Here is a 9,347-nt window from a genome sequence, read left to right on the forward strand (position 1 = left end):
TATATGATTTGATTATGTTATTATTGTTGAGAGAACTTGCACTACTGAAAGTATGAACCCTAGGCCTTGTTTCAACGCATTGCAATACCGTTTTCGCTCACTTTTATCATTAGTTACCTTGTTGTTTTTATATTTTCAGATTACAAAAACCTATATCTACCATCCATATTGCACTTGTATCACCATCTCTTCGCCGAACTAGTGCACCTATACAATTTACCATTGTATTGGGTGTGTTGGGGACACAAGGGACTTTTTGTTATTTGGTTGCAGGGTTGCTTGAGAGATACCATCTTCATCCTACGCCTCCCACGGATTGATAAACCTTAGGTCATCCACTTGAGGGAAATTTTCTACTGTCCTACAAACCTCTACACTTGGAGGCCCAACAACGTCTACAAGAAGGTTGTGTAGTAGACATCATGCGCCTTGTCTCAAACTGGACTATTTTTTACCACAACATATATGTGCCATGTCATGAAACCATGCCAAGTTTCATGTTTTTTGGGTGAGTTTTCGATTTACTGGGATTTAAAAACTGAGATTCTCAATGTTTCAGGACGAGGAGGAGTTTGTAGTTCATTCCCATTCCTTGAATGAGACCTAAACATGCACCCAATGACACATGTACGATTTCCCACCCATTTTGCTTCACTGGAGCATGTGCTTGTAGTTCAAATTTGAATTATGGACTACATTAAATGCCTAGAAAACTTAATTAATATATAAAATGGCCACATTAACCCTGAACAGTTTCAAATTTTAGCATGACACTCCTATTACTCTATGTTGCTTGTAGAAAACAAAGTTCAAGGCGAGAAGAGGCAGCAATTATCGTTTCGCCCACAAGAGAGGCATGTTTCCCTACTGGAACCACGAGGGTTGCGAGAAGCTTCAGTTTGTAAGAGGCTTGTAATATAGCTTGGCCCAAATTGGACAATTATTTTACCACGACATATATGTGCCATGTAGTGACACCATGCCAAGTTTCATGATTTCCTGGTGAGTTTTGGATTCACAGACATTTAAAAACCGAGATTCACAATGTTTGTGGCCAAGCCAGGACGCCAAGACGGTTGAATTCATTCCCATTCCTTCCATGGGACCTAAACATGCACCCCAAGGACACATGTACGTGTTTTCTAGCCATTCTGATGCACTAGAGCATGTATTTGTAGTTCAGATTTGAATTATGGACATTAAATGCCTAGAAAACTCAACTAATGAATAAAAAAGGTCAAACGAACCCTAAATAATTTCAAAGTTTAGCGCGAATCTCCTGTTGTTCAGTGTTGCATGTAGAAGAAAATACAAGGCTAAAAGAGGGAGCGATTATCGTTTCGCTCACAAGGGGACACGTTTCCCTATCGAAACCACGAGGGTTCTTGTGACAGGCTCCGGTTTGTAAGAGGTTTGTAATGAAGCTTGGCCCAAATTGGACAATGTTTTTACCACGACATATATGTGCCATGACGTGACACCATGCCACCTTTTATGACTTTCTGGTGAGTTTTGGAGTTATGGGGATTTAAAAATCGAGATTCCAAATGTTTGAGGACGAGCCAGGACGCTGATACAGTTGTAATTCATTCCCATTGCTGGCATGGGACCTAAACATGTACCCAAGGACACATGCATAATTTTTCTAGCCATTTTTGTGAACTGGAGCATGAATTTGTAGTTCAGATTTGAATTATGGACATTAAATGCCTAGGAAACTCAATTAGTGTATAAAAGGCCAAACGAACCCTGAATAAGTTTAAATTTCAACACAGATATCCTGTCATTCCATGTTGTGTGTAGAAGAAAATACAAAGCGAATAGAGGCAGTGATTATTATTTGTCCCACAAGGGGAACACGTTTTCTTGTTGGAACCACGAGGCTTTTTTGAGAGAAGCTTCGGTTTGTAAGAGGTTTGTAATAAAGCTTGGCCCAAATTGGACAATGTTTTTACCACGACATATATGTGCCAAGATGTGACACCATGCCAACTTTCATGACTTTCTGGTGAGTTTTGGATTTATGGGGATTTAAAAACCGAGATTCCAAATGTTTGAGGATGAGCCAAGACGCCGGTACGATTGTAATTCATTCCCATTCCTGGCATGGGACCTAAACATGCACTCAAGGATGCATGTATAATTTTTCTAGCCATTTTGGTAAACTGGAGCATGTATTTGTAGTTCAGATTTGAATTATGGACATTAAATGCCTAGGAAACTCAATTAGTGTACAAAAAGGCTAAATGAACCATGAATAAGTTTAAATTTCAGTACAAATATCCTGTCGTTCCATGTTGCCCGTAAAAGAAAATACAAGGCGAAAAGAGGCAGTGATTATCATTTCACCCACAAGGGGGACACGTTTCCCTATCGGAACCACAAGGCTTCTTTGAGAGAAGCTCCGGTTTGTAAGAGGCTTGTAATAAAACTTGCGCCAAAATGGACCAAAAATTTCCTCGACATATATGTGCCATGTTGTGACACCATGCCAAGTTTCACGTTCCAGATGAGTTTGGATTTACGGGGATTTAAAAACCGAGATTCTTCTCACAAAATGTTTTCAAATAGCACATGGTTCACTCACAAAAGCCGTGTGCCTACCAAACCGTGGCCGATGCCCCTCCCCCTCCCCCTGCTGCGTGCGCGATCTGAGTCGTGCGTTCTGATTGGACAGAACCCAAACCCCACAGATCGTACGTCTACACCGTTGGATGCTCCTAGATCGAACGACAATCCTCATCCCTTTCGACGGCACATGAAGTATATGGGTAAGCACTGTGCGCATGCGTCGTGCTAGTTCACGCTTCCTTCTCTACTAAGTTTTCTATATTAATGTTGTTATATATTCAAACATGCTATTGTTTCCCTCCACTCCTCTCATCGGTTTCGCGCCTCTTCTCCCATCGTTTTCCCGCTACCAGTGTCAGTGCTCATTAAAGGCTAGGCGGCGACACACCAACCATGTAAATATCGCACACAGTTTCTAAAAGCACAAATGTGTGTGATAGGAGGGAGTAGGTCCCATAGGGTGACCAGCGAGAAACACCTTAAAGGCAAGGAGGCAATTCCTATCAGTAAGGGGCGTCTTGCCATTGTTGGGAATCGTTGCATGGAAAACAAAAAAAATTCTACACACACGCAATGATCTATCCATGGAGATGCATAGCAATGAGGGGGAGAGTGTGTCTATGTACCCTCGTAGACCATCAGCGGAAGCGTTTCTCAACGCGGTTGATGTAGTCGAACTTCTTCGCTTTTCAATCGATCAAGTACCGAACACATGACACCTCTGCGTTCTGCACACGTTCAGCTCAGTGATGTCCCTCACCTTCTTGATCCAGCAAGACATTGAGGTAGTAGATGAGTTCCGTCAGCACGACGACATGGTGACGATAATGGTGAAGTGATCCTCGTAGGGCTTCGCCTAAGTACTATGAAAATATGACCGGGGGTGTAAACGGTGGAGGGGGGGCGCCGCACACGGCTAAACAATTGTGTCGTGTGTGCTAGGTGCCCCCTCCTCATATATATAGGTGGGAGGGAGAGGGGAGAGGCCAAGGGGAGCCCCAAGTAGGTCTGAATCCTACTTGGGCTCCTGCTCTTGGTTGCGCCCCCCTGCCATGTTTGTCAGAGGGGGAAGGCAGGGGGAGAGGGAAGGAAGGGGGAATCCTATTCCTCTCTTTCCTTCCCCTTCCACTCTTTCCTTCTCCTCTTAGGCCGGCCCATATGGGTGGTGCACCAGCCCCTTGTGGCTGGTGTGTTTCCCCTCTTGTCCCATAAGGCCCATATCTTTTGTCGGGGGTGCCCGGAACCCCTTCCGGTGACCCGATAAGTACCCGATACCCCCGAAACACTTCCGGTGTCTGAATACCATCGTCCTATATATCAATCTTTACCTCTCGACCATTTCAAGACTCCTTGTCATGTCCGTGATCAAATCCGTGACTCCAAACAACATTCGGTCACCAAATCACATAACTCATATAATATTATATCGTCATCGAACGTTAAGCGTACGGACCCTATGGGTTCGAGAACTATGTAGACATGACCGAGACACCTATCCGGTCAATAACCAATAGAGTAACCTGGATGCCCATATTGGCTCCTACATATTCTACGAAGATCTTTATCAGTCGAACCGTTATGACAACATACGTAATTCCCTTTGTCCATCAGTATGTTACTTGCCCGAGATTCGATCGTCGGTATCTTCATACCTAGTTCAATCTCGTTACCGACAAGTCTATTTACTCATTCTGTAATACATCACCTCGTTACTAACTCCTTAGTCGTTTGATTGCAAGCTTATGATGTGTATTACCGAGAGGGCCCAGAGATACCTCTCCGATACTCAGAGTGACAAATTCTAATGTTGATCTATGCCAACTCAACAAACACCTTCGGAGATACATGTAGAGCATCTTTGTAATCACCCAGTTACGTTGTGACGTTTGATAGCACACAAGGTATTACTCCGGTATCCAGGAATTGCATAATCTCATAGTCGAAGGAATATGTATTTGACATTAAGAAAGCAATAGCAATAAAACTGAACGATCATTATGCTAAGCTAACAGATGGGTCTTGTCCATCACATCATTTTCATAATGATGTGATCCCATTATCAAATGACAACACATGTCTATGGTTAGGAAACCTTAACCATCTTTGATCAACGAGCTAGTCTAGTAGAGGCTTACTAGGGACAACGTATTTGTTTATGTATTCACACATGTATTTAAGTTTACGATTAATACAATTCTAGCATGAATAATAAAACTTTATCATGAATAAGTAAATATAAAATAACAATTTATTATTGCCTCTAGGGCATATTTCCTTCACTCTCCCACTTGCACTAGAGTCAATAATCTAGTTCACATCACCATGTGATTTAACACCCATAGTTCACATCGCCATGTGACCAATACCCAAAGAGTTTACTAGAGTCAATAATCTAGTTCACATCGCCATGTGATTAACACCCAAAGGTACTAAGGTGTGATCATGTTTTGCTTGTGAGAGAGGTTTAGTCAACGGGTCTGTCACATGCATATCCGTATGTATTTTGCAAATTTCTATGTCTACAATGCTCTGCATGGAGCTACTCTAGCTAATTGCTCCCACTTTCAATATGTATCCATATTTTGAGTCATCTAAATCGGTGTCAAAGCTTGCATCGACGTAGCCCATTACAACGAACTCTTTATTACCTTCATAACTTAGAAACATTTCCTTAGTCCTCTTTAAGGTACATAAGGATAATTTTGACCGATGTCTAGTGATCTACTCCTGGATCACCATTTTACCCCTCTGCCAAACTCATGGCAAGGCACACAATAGGTCTGGTACACAACATGGCATACTTCATAGAACCTATGGCTGAGGCATAGGGAATGACTTTCATTCTCTCTCTATCTTCTAACGTGGTCGGGCTTTGAGTCTTACTCAACTTCACACCTTGTTACACAGATAAGAACCCTTTCTTTGACTGATCCATTTTGAACTTCCTCAAAACTTTATCAAGGTATGTGCTTTGTGAAAGTCCTATTAATCTTCTCGATCTTGATGCCCATTATATAAGCAGCTTCACCGAGGTCTTTCATTGAAAAATTCTTATTCAAGTATCCTTTTATGCTATCCAGAAATTCTATATCATTCCCAATCAATAATATGTCATCCACATATAATGTCAGAAATGCTACAGAGCTCCCAGTCACATTCTTGTAAATACAGGCTTCACCATAAGTCTGTATAAAACCATATGCTTTGATCACCTTAACAAAGCGTATATTCCAACTCCGAGATGCTTGCACTAGTCCATAGATGGATCGCTGGAGCTTGCACACTTTGTTAGCACCTTAAGGATCGACAAAACCTTCTGGTTGCATCATATATAACTCTTCTTTAAGAAATCCATTAAGGAATGCAGTTTTGATGTCCATTTGCCACGTTTCATAATTATAAATGTGGCAATTGCTAACATGATTCAGACTGACTTAAGCATCGCTACGGGTGAGAAGGTATCATTGTAGGCAACCCCTTGAACTTGTCGAAAACCTTTTTGCGACAAGTCGAGCTTTGTAGATGGTTACATTACCATCAGCGTCTGTCTTCTTCTTGAAGATCCATTTATTCTCAATGGCTTGCCGATCATCGAGCAAGTCCATCGAAGTCCACACTTTGTTCTCATATATGGATCCTATCTCTGATTTCATGGCCTCAAGCCATTTATCAGAATTTGGGCTCATCATAGCTTCTTCACAGTTCATAGGTTCACCATGGTCTAATAACATGATTTCCAGGACAGGATTACCGTACCACTCTGGTGCGGAACATGCTCTGTTCGACCTACGAGGTCCAGTAGTAACTTGATATGAAGTTTCATGATCATGATCATTAACTTCCTCTCTAGTTGGTGTATGCATCACGAGAACGGATTTCTCTGATGTGCTACTTTCCAAATTGAGAGAAGGTACAATTACCTCATCAAGTTCTACTTTCCTCCCACTCAATTCTTTTGAGAGAAACTCCTTCTTTGGAAATGTTCCATTCTTGGCAACAAAGATCTTGCCTTCAGATCTGTGGTAGAAGGTGTACCCAATTGTTTCCTTAGGGTATCATATGAAGATGCACTTCTCTGATTTGGGTTCAAGCTTATCAGGCTGAAGCCTTTTGACATAAGTGTCGCAACCCCAAACTTTAAGAAACAACAGGTTAGGTTTCTTGCCAAACCACAGTTCATACGATGTCATCTCAATGGATTTAGATGGTACCCTATCTAACGTGAATGCGGTTGTCTCTAATGCATAACCCCAAAATAATAAAGGAAAATTAGTAAGAGACATCATAGAACGCACCATATCTAATAAAGTATGATTACGATGTTCAGACACACCATTATGTTGTGGTGTTCCTGGTGGCGTGATTTGTGAAACAATTCCACATTTTCTTGAATGAAGGCCAAACTCGTAACTCAAATATTCGCCTCCATGATCAGATCGTAGAAACTTTATTTTCTTGTTACGATGACTCTCTACTTCACTCTGAAATTCTTTGACCTTTTCAAATGCTTTAGACTTGTGTTTCATCAAGTAGATATACCCATACCTACTCAAATCATCTGCGAAGGTCAGAAAATAACGATACCCGTGCGTCAACACTCATGGGACCACATACATCGGTATGTATTATTTCCAATAAGTCATTAGCTCACTCCATTGTTCTGGAGAACGGAGTTTTAGTCATCTTGCCCATGAGGCATGGTTTGCAAGTATCAAATGATTCATAATCAAGTGATTCCAAAAGTCCATCTGCATGGAGTTTCTTCATGCGCTTTACACCAATATGACCTAAACGATAGTGCCACAAGAATGTTGCACTATCATTATCAACTTTGCATCTTTTGGCATCAATATTATGAATATGTGTATCACTACGATCGAGATTCAGTAAACCATTCACATTGGGTGTATGACCATAGAAGGTTTTATTCATGTAAACAGAACAACAATTATTCTCTGACTTAAATGAATAAACATGATCTAATCACATTCATGCTCAACGCAAACACCAAATAACATTTATTTAGGTTCAACACTAATCCCGAAGGTAGAGGGAGTGTACGATGGTGATCACATCAACATTGGAATCATTTCCAACACACATCTTCACCTCGCTTTTAACTTGTCTCTGCAGCTCCTGTTTTGAGTTACTAATCTTAGCAACTAAACTGGTATCAAATACCTAGGGGTTACTATGAACACTAGTAAATACACGTCAATAACATGTATATCAAATATACCCTTGTTCACTTTGCCATCCTTCTTATCCACCAAGTATTTGGGGTAGTTCCTCTTCGAGGGACCAGTCCCTTTGTAGTAGAAGCACTCAGTTTCAAGCTTGGGTCCATCTTTGGGCTTCTTCCCGGGAGTGCCATCTTGCTTGCCATTCTTCTTGAAGTTCCCTTTCTTTCCCTTGCCCTTTTTCTTGAAACTGGTGGTCTTCTTAACCATCAACACTTGATGCTCCTTCTTGATTTCTACCATCGCAGATTTCAGCATCACGAAGAGCTCAGGAACCAATTTTGTTATCCCTTGCATATTATAGTTCTTCACTAAGTTCTAGTAGCTTGGTGATAGTGACTAGAAAACTTTGTCAATCAGTATCTTATCTGGAAGATTAACTCCCACGTGATTCAAGCAATTGTAGTACCCAGACATTCTGAGCACATGCTCACTGGTTGAGCTATTCTCCTCCATCTTGTAGGCAAAGTACTTGTCAGAGGTCTCATACCTCTCGACACAGGCATTAGTCTGAAATACCAATTTCAGCTCTTGGAACATCTCATATGCTCTGTGGCATTCAAAACATTTTTGAAATCCCAGTTCTAAGCCATAAAGTATGGCACACTAAACCATCAAGTAGTCATCATACCGAGCTTGTCAAATGTTCATAATGTCTGGTTCTGCTCCTACAATAGGTTTGTCACCTAGCGGTGCATCAAGGACATAATTCTTCTATGCAGCAATGAGGATAATCCTCACATCACGGACCCAACATCCGCATCATTGCTACTATCATCTTTGGACTTATTTTTCTCTAGGAAAATATCAAAAATAGGGGAGTTATATCGTGAGCTATTGATCTACAACATAGATCTGCAAATTCTATCAGGACTAAGTTCATGATAAATTAAGTTCAATTAATGAAATTACTTAAGAACTCCCACTTAATAGACATCCGTCAAGCCATCTAAGTGATACGTGATCCAGATCAACTAACCCTTGTCCGATCATCATGTGAGATGGTGTAGTAATCTGTGGTGAACATCTCTATGTTGATCATATCTACTATATGATTCACGTTCGACCTTTCGGTCTCCAGTGTTCCGAGGCCATGTTTGTACATGCTAGGGTCGTCAAGTTTAACCCAAGTATTCCGCGTGTGCAAAACTGTCTTGCACCTGTTGTATGTGAATGTAGAGTCAATCACACACGATCATCACGTGATGTCGTAATACGACAAACTGTAGCAATGACGCATACTTAGGAAGAACACTTTTACCTTGAAATTTAGTGAAGGGATCATCTTATAATGCTATCGCAGTTCTAAGCAAAATAAGATGCATAAAGGATAAACATCACATGCAATCAAAATATGTGACATGATATGGCCATCATCATCTTGTGCTTTTCATCTCCATCTCCAAAGCATCATTATGATCTCCACCGTCACCGGCTCGACACCTTGATCTCCATCATAGCATCGTGGTCGTCTCGCCAAATATTGCTTCTACAACTATCGCTAACGCATAGTGATAAAGTAAAGAAATTACATGG

The sequence above is a fragment of the Triticum dicoccoides genome, chromosome 2A (genome assembly GCF_002162155.2).
Source record: "Triticum dicoccoides isolate Atlit2015 ecotype Zavitan chromosome 2A, WEW_v2.0, whole genome shotgun sequence".
Taxonomy (NCBI): Eukaryota; Viridiplantae; Streptophyta; class Magnoliopsida; order Poales; family Poaceae; genus Triticum; species Triticum dicoccoides.